This window comes from Lissotriton vulgaris, unplaced genomic scaffold (assembly GCF_964263255.1).
Source record: "Lissotriton vulgaris unplaced genomic scaffold, aLisVul1.2 SCAFFOLD_354, whole genome shotgun sequence".
Taxonomy (NCBI): Eukaryota; Metazoa; Chordata; class Amphibia; order Caudata; family Salamandridae; genus Lissotriton; species Lissotriton vulgaris.
The window spans coordinates 712,991-728,932 of NW_028253275.1; positions in this window are offsets into that span (position 1 = coordinate 712,991).

Sequence of the window (15,942 nt, forward strand, 5' to 3'; positions counted from 1 at the left end):
CCCCAGGGTCTGGTAGGTACAGTTGGTTCACCCTTAGCGGCACAGGGGTGGCCAGGTGCAGAGTTAGTTAGGTCCAATGTTATCCAATGAGGGACAGGGGTCCTCCGGTTGGTGGCTGCTGGCTAGCAGGCCACGCGGCTATGGGAGCTGGGCTCCTGGTCAGCAGGAAGCAGGATAGGGCAAAGGTGGCACAGCCAGCGGTACTCGGGCGGCTGGGTGTAGGGTGCTTTTGAGCTGTCAGGCGCTCAATGTTATCCAATGGGAAAGGTAAAAAGGGAACAAAGGCTGCAGGCTCGGGGGCGGAGACTCTCCAGGAGCGACCAGCATTCGAGAGGTAAGTTGGGATCTTGGAGCACAGGTAGGTACCCGAAAGGGAGGCACAGGGGGCTGTAGGGTGCCGGGTACAGGGGTGTCTTTGGGTGTCATGTATAATGACAACCTCCCAGCACCATATGCTCTTAATGGCATCACTGCACTTACAGTGCCCAGAAATGGCCCTGGGTACTGTAGGGGCACAGTGCTCATGCGCCTGTGCTCACACCTCTGGCATAGGGCACCCAGCTAGAGGGATGACTGAAGTAAGCCAGGGCAGTGGGTTCTGTGGGCATGGCACACAGGAATGTGTGCCATGTCGACTCTTTGTTTAGTCCTGTACTTAGACACTCAGCCTGCAAAGGCAGTGTGTGGGTGTCAGGGTACAGGGGCCCTGCGGGTGGCACAATAAGTGCTGTCACCATGCCCTGGGTACCTAGGGTACCATTTAATAGGGGCTGATAGGTGGCCAGAGATGCCAATTGGGTTTTGTTAGACGGGGACCTGGAGGGTCGGCCGAGGACAAGGGGAGAGGCCTCCGGTGAGGGCCGTCTCCAGCGATCGTACAGACAAGTAACTTCCCCCCCACAGATAGACACCACACAAGGATGAGGTCAACACTCTTTATATACGATTCTTGAAGCAAGGATATCAGCGATACAGTGAGATCGGGACACGAGGGTCCTCTCAATTCTAGTCTCTGGCAGGGAAAAGGGTAGCGGGACAGTCTTGGTACCGGTCTGGTACGGGTTGGCAAGATGGGTAGCTCACAATCCTCGAGCTCGGAGTTCTGGAAGGTTGGGCCGCAGCAGCGCCAGCCGGCTAGGATGATAAGTCTCGCTTGAGAAGGGCCGCGGCAACGCCAGCAGGCAGGAGCGATGGTTCACGAGGATGGGCCGCGGCAGCGCCAGCAGGTCCCGACGAAGGTGTAGGTTGCAGAGGGCCGCGGCAACGCCAGCAGGCAGGAGCGATGGTTCACGAGGATGGGCTGCGGCAGCGCCAGCAGGTCCCGACGAAGGTGTAGGTTGCAGAGAGCCGCGGCAGCGCCAGCAGACAGGAGCGATGATTCACAAGGCAGGGTTGCGGCAGCGCCAGCAGTCCGTCAAGGATGAGTTCTTCTGGGTGTCTCTCGACTCCAGGATACAACTCCCTTCCTGCTCTGGAGCTGCCCCAGTTATAGGTCTGGCGCCCTTTGTTGTCCGGACCCTCGCACTTGGAGGTCGGGAGGTCCGGGATGAGGGAGTCCAGACACCCAGCGGGGGGGTGGAGCCAGCGCCCGGGGAGGCTGGGGGTGATCGGCACCTGGCGGGGGAGAGCCATCGACACTCTCTTCTCCCATTGACCTGCCAAGTGGTCTCTTCACCTCCTGGGTGGATGGTGGTGCCTCGATGTCGGGGCCTGGCCAGGCCCAGGGTTGGGGTCGAGCGGAGGCCACGCGGCCTCGTGGTGCAGTGTCCAAGATGGCGGCTGAGCCGGGGCAATGCTGCTGATGACGGCCCGGGCCGGCCGATGTCGGGGTGGTCGGGGGAGAGGCGTCCCGTTGGAGCGGGCTGGGGGTTGCTTCTGTGGATCACCGGGGTGGTTCTTCTGGTGACACTGGTAGAGCCGGTGTTCGGGCCTTATCACGCGGGGGAGGGAGCGGCCCTTTCACGAGGCCTGTTCAACCAACATGCGTCCCCCCCAGCTGAAGGCAGGGAGAGTCACCCATCTTCCTGGGTACTCTCCTCACCGAGGCGGAAGAAGCGTGACAGGCCGTCTGCGTTGGCGTGGTCCTGGCCTGGGTGATGCTCCACAGAGAAGTTCATCCCCTGCAAGGAGATGGACCATCGTAACAGTTTTGGGTTCTCCCCCCGCATCTGCATCAGCCATTGCAGGGGTCGGTGGTCTGTCTGTACCCTGAAGTGGGTACCGAAGAGGTAGGGCCGGAGTTTCTTGAGGGCCCATACCACTGCGAAGGCCTCCCGCTCGATGGTGCTCCAGCGTTGTTCACGGGGCAGCAGGCGTCGGCTGATGAAGGCCACTGGCTGGTCGACTCCCTCGGTGTTGAGTTGAGAGAGTACTGCCCCAATGCCATGGTCTGAGGCGTCCGTCTGGACGATGAACTCCCGGCTGTAGTCGGGGGCCTGGAGCACGGGAGCGGTGCACATGGCGGCCTTCAACTTCTCAAAGGCTGCTTGACAGTCCGGAGTCCAGTTGACGGTTTTGGGGTTCTTCTTGGAGGTGAGTTCTGTGAGGGGCCCCACAATGCTGCCATAATCCTTTACAAACCGTCGGTAGTATCCGGTGAGCCCTAGGAAGGCTCGGACCTCGGTTTGGGTGACAGGGGGTTGCCAGGATTGGATAGCAGGGATCTTGAGCTGAAGGGGGGCCACCAGACCGCTCCCTACTTGGTGTCCGAGATAGGTCACGGACCCTTGGCCAATCTGACATTTGCTGGCCTTGATGGTGAGACCGGCCTGCTGGAGGGCGTGCAGGACTTCTCGGAGGTGGTGGAGGTGGTCCGCCCAGTGACGACTGTATACAGCGATATCGTCCAGGTAGGCGGCGCTGAATTCTTCGAGGCCCGCCAACACCTGGTTCACGAGTCGTTGGAAGGTAGCTGGAGCGTTTTTCATGCCGAATGGCATCACTTTGAAATGGTAGTGGCCATCCGGGGTAGAGAAGGTGGACCGTTCTTGGGCTCTGGGGGTAAGGCCGATCTGCCAGTAGCCTGCTGTCAGATCGAAGATGCTCAGATAGCGGGCAGCCCCCATACGGTCAACCAGTTCATCTGCCCGGGGGATGGGGTGAGCGTCGGTTCGGGTGACAGCGTTCAGGCCCCGATAGTCTACACAGAATCGGAGCTCGGGGGCGACGCCCGGGGCGGCAGCCTTGGGGACCAGTATGACTGGGCTGGCCCAGGGGCTGTCGGATGGCTCGATCACTCCTAGGGCCAGCATTTTAGAGACTTCGTCCTGGATGCAGGTGCGCACCCGATCCGGCACTCGGTACGCCCTGTGTCGAATAGGTGGACTATCCCCAATGTCCACGTCATGAAGGCACCAGGGGGTGACCCCTGGGGTGAGGGAGAACAGGTTCGCAAATTGCAGCAGGAGAGCCCGACAGTCTTGGCGTTGTTCCGGGGACAAGGCGTCGGAGAGTTTGACCCCTTCCACTGAGCCATCTTTTTCACGGGTCCTCAGTAGGTCAGGGAGGGGCTCGGAGTCTTCTTCTGTCCCACTATCTGTTGCCATCAGTGGGCTGAGCTCCGAGCGTACGAAGTGGGGTTTGAGTCTGTTGGCGTGGATGACCCGGAGGAGGTTCCGGGGGGACTCCATGTCTATTAGGTAGGTGACAGGGCCCTTGCGCTCAATCACCTTGAAGGGTCCTGTCCATTTGTCCTGCAAGGCACAAGGTTCGACTGGAGACATCACCCATACTTGCTGACCGGGCTCGAACTCAATGGAGGAGGCATGTTGATCGTACCATTTCTTCATGTCCTCCTGACTGGCCTCAAGATTGGCTTTGGCGAGTTCCCTGAATCGCAGGGTCTGGTTGCGGAGGGTCAGGAGATACTTATATACGTCCGGAGGGGTCTTCTGGGGGGCCATCTCCCATCCTTCCTTGACCAGGCTGAGGGGGGCCCGGACAGGGTGTCCGTACAGGAGCTCGAAGGGGCTAAAGCCGAGGGATTTCTGGGGAACTTCTCGGTAGGCGAAGAGGAGGCACGGGAGCAGCACGTCCCATTGGCGACGTAGGGGTTCTTCCAGGCCCATGATCATTCCCTTGAGAGTGCGGTTAAACCGCTCGACCAGTCCGTTTCCTTGCGGGTGATAGGGGGTCGTGAACCGGTAGGTAACCCCGCACTGCTGCCAGAGAGATTTCATGTATTTTGAGATAAAGTTCGTGCCCCTGTCGCTGACAACTTCCCGGGGGAAGCCCACTCGAGAGAAGATCCCCATTAGGGCTCGGCCTACCATGGGTGCTGTCACGGTCCGAAGAGGAATGGCCTCGGGATAGCGGGTGGCGTGGTCCACCAGGACCAGGATGAACCGGTGCCCCTGTGCTGTTCGGGGGTCCAGGGGCCCCACAATGTCTATTCCCACCCGTTCGAACGGGGTGGTGACGACGGGAAATGGTTGCAAGGGTGCTTTGATTTTTCGGCCGCTCTTCCCGCTGGCCTGGCAGGTGGGGCAGGCCCGGCAGTGGTTGGAGACATCATTTCGCATTTTGGTCCAGTAAAAGTGTGTTACCAGGCGGTTGTATGTTTTGTCTTGTCCCAGGTGTCCAGCTGGGGGACATTGTGCGCTAAGTTCAACAGGAAGTCCCTGAGGCAGAGGGGCACCACCAGCACCCGGCTGGCCCCCAGCTCAGCAATTCTTTGCTCGCTGTAGAGTAGGTCATTGTCCCAATAGATCCAGTGTGCCCCTGCGGTGTCTCCTGTGCTCTGGGCGAGGGCTTGCTGTCGGAGTCCCTCGAGGGAGGGACAGGTCTTCTGTTCTTGCTGGAATTGTTCCTGGGTGGGTCCACCCTCTTGACGCCACTGGGCCAGTTCTGGAAGGTCCTGGAGCTGAGCGGGCCCTTCTTTGTTTTGCTCTGGGGGATTGGTACTGAGGGCGTCTCCCTCCGGGACGATCGGGGGAGGAGGTGCTGGCCATTCGGGTTCTTCGGGACTGGGGATGGCGCGGGCGATCATGGACCGGGTCGTTACGCAGGCCCAGTCAGGGAGGCCCAACATCCCCAGGTGCTCTCTTCTTTCAACGGCTGCCCAGGGGGAACTTTCAAGGTCGTTTCCCAGGAGGCAGTCCACTGGGGCATCATCGTGGACAGTCACCTTCAGCATACCGGACACTCCTCCCCACTCGAAGGGGACGCAGGCCATCCGACACAGGCTCTCTGAATTGTCGGCTGATTTGACGGGGCAAAGAACGTTTGGCAAGATCTGCTCTGGGGTTACCAGATGACAGCGGACTGCCGTCACACTGGCCCCGGTGTCGCGCAGGGCTTCGGCCTTGCGCCCATTTATGTTCACCCACTGGCTGTATTTTCTCGTGTTGGCGGGTAGGGGAGCCCGCGGGATCATGTCTCTTTCCCCTAGGAAAACCAGGGACATGGCGGCGGGTTCCCACTCGGGCTGTTCCTGTTCGTACTCTTCATAATCTTCGGGGGCTTGCTCTTCTCCCAGGGCGGCGACAGCGACCTGGCGGGGTATAGGACTCTGGTTCTTCGGGCAGTTAGGGTCGTTGGCATAGTGGCCGGTCCGCTGGCACCGGTGGCAAGTAACGTTGGCTCGGTACCCTGGACGCATCGGGGGGTTTCCCCTACCGGCCGGGGGCGGGGTGTTGCTGGCGGGAGCCGCCGGGACGGCGTCTCTGCCCCGACCCTGGCCTCCTCCTCCTCGGGGGCGATGGGGACCTTGGTTGGTTCGGTTTGGCTCACTGGCCCCGCTTCGGGCAACTCGAGTGCTTTCCCATCGGTCAGCTTCGGCGGCGAGTTGCCGAGGTTCAGTCAGTTTACGGTCGAGGAGGTGCTGCCTGAGCTCGACGAAGCAATTGTTGGAGAGGTGCTCCCACACAATGAGGTTAAAGAGTTGTTCGTAGGTGGTTACGTGGCTGCCCTTGATCCACCCCTTGAATGCTCTGCTGAAAAAGTTCACGTACTCCACCCAAGTTGTACCCGGGATCCGTTTGCAGTCGCGGAACCGCTGGCGGTACTTCTCGGGCGTGAGCCCGTATCGAGTGAGGAGGGCGGCCTTCATGTGGTCATAGGACGTCATCTGATGGTCCGGGAGTTGCAGCAGGGCGTCGCGCCCTTCATTGACGAACCTCCCCCATAACCCGGCTCCCCAGTCACTTCGATCAATCCGGTGGGAGGTCATGGCTATCTCGTAGGCTTTGAACCACTGCTGGATATCGTCGTTCCGATAATATTCTCTGACGACATCCTTGGGGATGTGGACTTTCGGTTCTGCAGTGCCCGGAGTGTTCGGGCGCTCGGGCACCCCGAGATCTTTATTCTGTTTCCGAATCTCTATTTCTGCTAGCTTGCACTCATGTTCGTATGCCAGTTTTTTCTCTTCTAATTGCCTCTGCCTTTGTTTCTCTTCCCGCTCCTCTCGGAGCCGCAAGTGTTCTAATGTTATCTTTTGTTCCGCCAATTTCAGTTCTCCGTCCAACCGAAGCCGTGCCAGCTCTAATTCATGGAGTCTGCTTTTCTCTCGTTCTCGGATCTCCTCTGGGGAGAGACCATATCTTCTCTCTTCTGTCGGGGTGGTGTTCGCTTCTGGTGCCTCGAGGCTTTGGTTCTGGGGTACGGCCGTACCCGTCTCTGCCCAAGATTCCAGGGCGTGTTTGAAGTCCTCTTTCGTGCTCAGTCCTGTGGTAGCAATGCCTAGTTCTATGCAAAATTGCTTTAGCTCCCTGTGGTTATACTCTTCTAGTTTCTCCATCTGGAATTTCTCTGTGGATCCGCTCTCTTTTGTTGTCATTGTGGTTGAGTCGTGGGGTGAGTTACTCTCTGTACGATTACGCGTTGGTTCGGATCGCGCCGCTGGCCACCAATGTTAGACGGGGACCTGGAGGGTCGGCCGAGGACAAGGGGAGAGGCCTCCGGTGAGGGCCGTCTCCAGCGATCGTACAGACAAGTAACTTCCCCCCCACAGATAGACACCACACAAGGATGAGGTCAACACTCTTTATATACGATTCTTGAAGCAAGGATATCAGCGATACAGTGAGATCGGGACACGAGGGTCCTCTCAATTCTAGTCTCTGGCAGGGAAAAGGGTAGCGGGACAGTCTTGGTACCGGTCTGGTACGGGTTGGCAAGATGGGTAGCTCACAATCCTCGAGCTCGGAGTTCTGGAAGGTTGGGCCCCGGCAGCGCCAGCCGGCTAGGATGATAAGTCTCACTTGAGAAGGGCCGCGGCAACGCCAGCAGGCAGGAGCGATGGTTCACGAGGATGGGCCGCGGCAGCGCCAGCAGGTCCCGACGAAGGTATAGGTTGCAGAGGGCCGCGGCAACGCCAGCAGGCAGGAGCGATGGTTCACGAGGATGGGCTGCGGCAGCACCAGCAGGTCCCGACGAAGGTGTAGGTTGCAGAGGGCCGCGGCAGCGCCAGCAGGCAGGAGCGATGATTCACAAGGCAGGGCTGCGGCAGCGCCAGCAGTCCGTCAAGGATGAGTTCTTCTAGGTGTCTCTCGACTCCAGGATACAACTCCCTTCCTGCTCTGGAGCTGCCCCAGTTATAGGTCTGGCGCCCTTTGATGTCCGGACCCTCGCACATAGAGGTCGGGAGGTCCGGGATGAGGGAGTCCAGACACCCAGCGGGGGGGTGGAGCCAGCGCCCGGGGAGGCTGGGGGTGATCGGCACCTGGCGGGGGAGAGCCATCGACACTCTCTTCTCCCATTGACCCGCCAAGTGGTCTCTTCACCTCCTGGGTGGATGGTGGTGCCTCGATGTCGGGGCCTGGCCAGGCCCAGGGTTGGGGTCGAGCGGAGGCCACGCGGCCTCGTGGTGCAGTGTCCAAGATTGCGGCTGAGCCAGGGCAATGCTGCTGATGACGGCCCGGGCAGGCCGATGTCGGGGTGTTCGGGGGAGAGGCGTCCCGTTGGAGCGGGCTGGGGGTTGCTTCTGTGGATCGCCGGGGTGGTTCTTCTGGTGACACTGGTAGAGCCGGTGGTCGGGCCTTATCACGCGGGGGAGGGAGCGGCCCTTTCACGAGGCCTGTCCAACAGGTTTTAGTTTCAACACAGTTGTAGTGAAGGAACACAGGACCTGGGTACCTGGTTGACCGGAACCCAGGGCACACTCAGTCAAAGCACATCAGCAGTTCAGAAACAAATGGGGGCATACCAATGCAAGAAAGATGGCACTTTCTCACACAACCCCCCCCCAAAACGAAAGGTGATGAGACTAACCTTGCCCTAGGGAGTCTTCATTGTCTAAGTGGAAGAACCTGGAAAATCCACCTGCATTGGCATGGGCAGTCCCTGGTCGGTGTTCCACTTCAAAGTCCATACCCTGTAGGGAAATGGACCATCTCAATAGTTTGGATTTTCCCCTTTCATCAGCATTAGCCATCTGAGAGGTCTGTGGTCAGTTTGAACCAGGAAGTGAGTTCCAAACAAGTAGGGCCTCAACTTCTTGAGGGACCAAACCACAGCAAAGGCCTCCCTCTCAATGGCACTCCAACACTGCTCTCTGGGGAGTAACCTCCTGCTTATAAAACCAACAGGTGTGAGAGGACCGCTTCTATCCCCAGCTCTGAGGCATCAGTCTGCACTATGAACTGCTTGGAGTAGTCTGGTGCTTTTAGAATGGGTGATGAGCACATTGCTTCTTTCAGGGTGTCAAAAGACTTTTGGCAGCTAACAGTCCAGTTTACTTTCTTGGGCATTTTATTCGATGTTGGTTCTGTGAGGGGGGTCACAATGGACCCATATCCCTTCACAAACTTCCTGTAGTATCCAGTCAAGCCAAGGAATGCCCTGACTTGGGACTGGGTGGTTGGAGCTGCCCAGTCCAGGATACTCTGGATCTTGGGCTACAATGTTGGACCTGGCCTCCACCAACGAGGTGGCCCAAGTACACCACAGTGCCCTGCCCTATCTGGCATTTGGATACCTTGATAGTCAGTCCTGCAGATTACAGGGCCTGTAGAACCTTTCCCATGTGGATCAGGTGATCCTGCCAGGTGGAGCTAAAGACAGCAACATCATCAAGATAAGCTGCACAAAAGAACTCCAATCTAGTCAGGACTTAGTTCACCAACCTCTGGAAGGTGGCAGGGGCATTCTTTAACCCAAAAGGCATTACAGTAAACTGATAGTGCCCATCAGGGGTGGAGAATGCTGTTTTCTCTTTGGCTCCTGGGGCCATGCCAATCTGCCAGTACCCTGCAGTTAAGTCAAAGGTACTGAGGAATTTGGCTGCCCCTAGCTTGTCTATCAACTCATCTGCTCTTGGAATGGGGTGAGCATCTTTCTTGGTGACAGAGTTGAGCCCTCTATAGTCCACAAAGAACCTCATCTTCCTCTTTCCACCCGGTTGATGAGGTTTGGGAACAAGAACCACTGGGCTAGCCCAGGGGCTCTCCGAGGGTTCCATCACCCCTAGCTCCAGCATCTTGCTGACTTCCGCTTTGATGCTTTCCTTGACTTGGTCTGATTGTCGATAGATTTTGTTTTTGACAGGGTTACTGTCACCAGTGTCCACATCATGGGTACACCAGCTGGTCAGACCAGGGGTCAAGGAAAAGATGCTAGCAAACTGTTATAAGACTTGCTTGCAGTCAGTCTGCTGTTGGGGAGAGAGGGTGTGTGAAAAATCCACTCCATCCACTGACCCATCTTTTGGGCTGGAAGAGAGGAGATCAGGGAGAGGTTCACTCTCTGCTTCCTGTTCCTCATCAGTCACCATCAGCATGGTGAGGTCAGCCTTGTCATTGTAGAGTTTAAGGCGGTTCACATGGATAACCCTTTTGGGTGTCCTGCTGGTGCCTAGGTCCACTAAGTAAGTGACCTCACTCTTTTTCTCCAGGATAGGGTAAGGGCCACTCCATCTGTCTTGGAGAGCCCTCGTGCCACTGGCTCCAAAACCCACACCTGTTGTCCAGGTTGAAATTCAACCATGGCAGCTTTTTGGTCATACCAGTGATTCTGCAGCTCCTGGCTGGCCTCAAGATTCTTGGATGCCTTGTCCATGTATTCATGTAAAGAAGAGCAACCTGTATGCACTCGGTTAGACCAGGTAATCAATGTAAATGCTACTAGAGGTGTAAGTCATCAATGTTAATCAATTGCGTGCCACAAGGAAAAGGGTCCTGCAAACCCTTTGTCATAGAATACAACAAAATACTGGACATAGGTCGAAGTAGCCTTGTGCACAGCGTAATCACTCGAAAGAGTGTAAATCATAAAAGTTTAACAATAATATTCAATTCATCAAACTATGCAAGAAAAATTATTGTCCATTTTATGCAATTAGAGAAAATGACGAGATGACACTATTCTGTGTGTTTCTTTCTCAGTTGTATTGAAGAAAAGAAAAGTGTCTGTATCCAAAGACAATGTTGACAATCACAGAATCCAGGACATGATATGACAATCTTCGAAAATGTTGAGTTTACAACTCCCAATGCATTTCGGGCTTGCAAAAAAAGCCCTTCATCAGGGGATCTAGAGAAATGACAGTAAATCAAATTTAAACCTCAAGTTTTTAAACTGCAGGCTAATACCCACTCAAACAAGGGTGCGAGGTTAATCATGCCAAAATAAGTGATAGAAAGGACTCTGGGAAAGGGGAACAGTAAAACCAAAGACTGCCAGAGAATAGAGCCAAAAGTACCATAGTTAAATATATGTGCAACCACCAATAGTGTGTGAGAGCCCTGAAATTATCGCTAGTAGGAAAGACGAAACAGACCACTAAAAAAATGTGCATAATGTCTGATAGCGTGACTGAAACTAACGTGTGAGCCAACCCGAGTGAGAACCTATGAACGCGTGCGGGTAGGTGTAACCGAGAAACACTATGTACACAAAGCAGGACATGCTATTGAAAGCTCGAGTGGAAACATACAGACGCATGCGAGTAGGTGGGACTGTAAGATAATGAATGCACAGAACAGAACATGCTATTAAAAGCTTACTGAATGAGTCGAGCGACCGGGATGAACTTTCACATAACGCTGAAAGAATAAGTGGAAAAACGCTAAGTACCCCGATGTATCGAGATAATGCCTGCATGACAAGTAAAACGTGCGTGTATCTTACCGAAGAAGAGCTGCGGAGGTGCAGTGTTTCGATACCCGGTGCGATGAAGAAGGTAAACGGCGTCTAAAGGGCGCCCGTGATTTACGTGAGTTAAGGACCCAAGAGCTTAAGAATGGAAAACGGACCCATGTGTGAATGAGCATCGAAAATAGAAGAAGGACCCGTGTGGAAGTGCTCATGAAGCGGCCATCTTAGAGTGTAGAGGAAAGTAGGAAATAGAAATTAACAGCATTCAACAAGTTGCCTAAAGTCCATAGCAACGCTCAAGCGCCTTAATGATCAAACTAGATTAACACTACAGGCGTATAGTACATTACTCAAATTACGAAATGAGATAAATCTGCAAGGAGAATAACAACATAGCAGCAACAGATCTGAATTAATGGTGGCAAATCACTAAGGACATGTAAGAACATTTCAATGAGTACACATACATTTGCCAATTACAGAAAACATGCCAGTTCAAATTTATCATTGAGACCCAATGGGGTCAAGGTTTGCATGAACCAAATCCAGTGTGTCTCACGTTGAGACAAGTATTTGTTGCAGTCTCTGTCCGGTCGTAAGTCTATCATTTCAAGTACCCCACATCTCAGTTGCGCAATGTTATGTTTGAAATTGCGCCAATGCTCAGCAATGGGAGAAGTCGTGGTTTGGATCCTGATTCGACTTTTATGTTCATTAATCCGGACTCGTAAAGGTCTCTCAGTTTTGCCTATGTAAAAAAGGCCACATGGGCATTTAATGAAATACACTAGATGATGACTAGTGCAAGTGGCGTTGAATCTGAGGTAAATGGGTTTACCAGACCTAGGGTGGTGAATAATGTTGCCTTTTACCATGTTGCTGCAATTTGAGCAATTCATACAAGTTGCCATGCCTTTGTATGTGGCTGAAGTGATCGGTTGAGTATTTAAAATCTCTTTGAGGTTTCTTGCTCTCTTATAGGCAAACATGGGTGGATCTTGGAATAGATCCTTGAAATCCACTTCAGATTGTAGAAGAGACCATCTGTTGATGATGATGTTTTTCAACTGTAGTGACTGAGTAGAATAAGTAGAAACAAACACTTCTCTCTTTGAAGTTGATGTCTTACTGGTTTTGTTCAAAAGCTGCTCCCTTTTTACTGTTCGGGTTCGGATTTCAGCTTCTTCAATGATTGAAGGGGGATAACCCCTTGCACTGTATTTCTCCTTAAATTTTTCAATAGTCTGCATGCCAGTCTGTTCATCAGAGTGTATGCGCTTAATGCGCAAAAATTGACTGTATGGAAGATGGCGTTTAAGTGACCAAGGATGAAAGCTCTGGTATGCCAGAGCATTGTTCCGATCAGTATTTTTGGTGAATAGAGAGGTGGTTAATTTAGAATCTTGTATTGTGATTGACACATCCAAAAATGGAATACTCGTAGCCTCAATTTGAGAGGTGAACTGGATCCGTGGGTGTATGTTGTTGAGTTTGTGTATCTTAGTTTCAAGTATGGCACGTGGGCCTCGCCAGATGATTAGGATGTCATCTATGTATCTTTTAAATAAAAGTAGATGATCAAGCCAATCAGTTTGAGATAGGATGTGCTCGGTTTCAAATGTCATCATAAAGATGTTCGCATAGCTTGGAGCACCCGGAAAACCCATGCTGGTTCCATTAGATTGCAAGAAAAAAAGGTTCTTCCACTGAAAGTAGCTGTGAAATAGGCAGAACTATAGGATCTCAAGCAAAAAAACTCTGTTTGCTCTCAGTTCATCAGTCTTTAGGAGTGCCCATTCGATGGCCTCGATGCCTTCAGAGTGAGGAATGGAGGTATACAAAGCTACCACATCAACAGTACTTAGCCAAATTTCTTCTCCTGATGGAATATGTATGGAAGAGAGAATATTGAGCAGATGTGTCGTGTCTTGCACATAGGTGTCACATGATTTAACAATGGGTTGTAAGAAAGTATCCAGGTATCTTCCAAGTGCATCATGTATGGAGTCACATCCTGAGACAATTGGTCTCAAAGGTGGGTCCCTCAGAGATTTGTGTATCTTCGGGAGCATGTACAGACGAGGTCTGCGTGGAAACCTGTTGAAAAGATAATCTTTGGTTTTAGACGTGATCCATTTCATTTCTACAGCTTTATGTAGGATTTTGTCAAGTACTCTCAAAAATTCATTGGTTGGATCCGCAGACAATGGAAGGTATGTGGATGTGTCAGATAGCATCAGTTCGATTTTTTGTTCATAGTGATTCTTATCCATGACCACGAGAGCGCCACCTTTGTCAGCCTGAGTGAAATGGAGGCCAGTATTATCTTTGAGTGAACGTAATGCATCCTTTTCTCTCTTTGATAGATTTTGTTTAGATTGAGTGGTGGACGGTAGCTTAGCCATGTCTTGTTTGGCTAGAGTCTCAAAAAGATCTATGGTCTTGTGGGAAATAGGTGAAATGAAAGAACTCTTGGGTTTAAATTCTAGAAATTCAGGAGTTTCATGAGTAGATTCAGGTGGCTCAAACGTCGAGAAGAAGTACCGTAGTCTTAACTTTCTCATGAATCTGAAAAATTCAACCTGAGAGTTTAAGTTACTTGCTTGGTTAGTTGGTACAAAAGAACATCCACGATTTAATACCACCATTTGTGTATGAGTTAATTCTTTGGATGATATGTTTACAACTAATGTTTCTTTTTCCTGGATGGTTTTGCTGTGTCTGGAACCTCTGCGGGTTTTTGCGGGCCGGTTTCCGTTGGTGGTTCGTTTGCAGCTGGACTGATGGATAAAAAATCCTTTGATGTTGATGGAGTACCTTTAGCCGGATCACTTGTAGATGCTGTCGAGACTGGAGGTCTGGACATTTGTGTGTCAGTGATAGAAGCAATACTCTCTTCCGATGACGCCGTGTCCGCTTTCTTTTGCCATGTTCTTTTTTGTGCGTATACGTCAGCCCAAGAATAGACCTCATCCAGTTTATAGTCGATTGTGTCTCGACTGAATTTTCTAATTTTTCTTTCATGGAGTTCTTTCGCATACGAATCAAGTTTTGTGTTGATGTTATCTAGGGTCGACTTCCAAGCTTCAGACTCCATGCGTTGGGTTAGGGTAGTCTGTAAATCTTTTATTTCAGTCTCTAAGCCAATGAGAACTGCTGAAAGTTCTTCCACTATCAATAAGATGAGATCAAGCGAGCACTTATTAAGAACCGCATACCACTTTTCCATGAATTTTTTGTTAAGTTTAAACAGCATAGGCTTAATTGCTAAGCCTAGTCCACGTGGGATCCTACTGAACCGGTGGTACTGGATGAGCGTTGTGGCGTGCAGACGTTGATTGATTTCACGTCGCATAAGATATTCGAGTTGTTTAATCTGTTGTTGCACTGGACCTGAGGACACGTCAAACTTCCTCACTTCCTTGATGAGATCGTATATGTCTGTAGCTTCTGCTGAGGTATAGGCTTTCGTTTGTGCCTTGTTCTCTGTAAGATGAGCGATGTCATCAAATGATGCCATATTTTGGTTGGAGGAGATGTTGAAACAGTGGTGCAAAGTGGTTGCGGTGCAGAAAACTTGACAATGTAAAGAAGAGCAACCTGTATGCACTCGGTTAGACCAGGTAATCAATGTAAATGCTAGTAGAGGTGTAAGTCATCCATGTTAATCAATTGCGTGCCACAAGGAAAAGGGTCCTGCAAACCATTTGTCATAGAATACAACAAAATACTGGACATAGGTAGAAGTAGCCTTGTGCACAGCGTAATCACTCGAAAGAGTGTAAATCATAAAAGTTTAACAATAATATTCAATTCATCAAACTATGCAAGAAAAATTATTGTCCATTTTATGCAATTAGAGAAAATGACAAGATGACACCATTCTGTGTGTTTCTTTCTCAGTTGTATTGAAGAAAAGAAAAGTGTCTGTATCCAAAGACAATGTTGACAATCACAGAATCCAGGACATGATATGACAATCTTCGAAAATGTTGAGTTTACAACTCCCAATGCATTTCGGGCTTGCAAAAAAAGCCCTTCATCAGGGGATCTAGAGAAATGACAGTAAATCAAATTTAAACCTCAAGTTTTTAAACTGCAGGCTAATACCCACTCAAACAAGGGTGCGAGGTTAATCATGCCAAAATAAGTGATAGAAAGGACTCTGGGAAAGGGGAACAGTAAAACCAAAGACTGCTGGAGAATAGAGCCAAAAGTACCATAGTTAAATATATGTGCAACCACCAATAGCGTGTGAGAGCCCTGAAATTATCGCTAGTAGGAAAGACGAAACAGAACACTAAAAAATGTGCATAATGTCTGATAGCGTGACTGAAACAAACGTGTGAGCCAACCCGAGTGAGAACCTATGAACGCGTGCGGGTAGGTGTAACCGAGAAACACAATGTACACAAAGCAGGACATGCTATTGAAAGCTCGAGTGGAAACATACAGACGCATGCGAGTAGGTGTGACTGTAAGATAATGAATGCACAGAACAGAACATGCTATTAAAAGCTTACTGAATGAGTCGAGCGACCGGGGATGAACTTTCACATAACGCTGAAAGAATAAGTGGAAAAACGCTAAGTACCCCGATGTATCGAGATATTGCCTGCATGACAAGTAAAACGTGCGTGTATCTTACCAAAGAAGAGCTGCGGAGGTGCAGTGTTTCGATACCCGGTGCGATGAAGAAGGTAAACGGCGTCTAAAGGGCGCCCGTGATTTACGTGAGTAAAGGACCCAAGAGCTTAAGAATGGAAAACGGACCCATGTGTGAATGAGCATCGAAAATAGAAGAAGGACCCGTGTGGAAGTGCTCATGAAGCGGCCATCTTAGAGTGTAGAGGAAAGTAGGAAATAGAAATTAACAGCATTCAACAAGTTGCCTAAAGTCCATAGCAA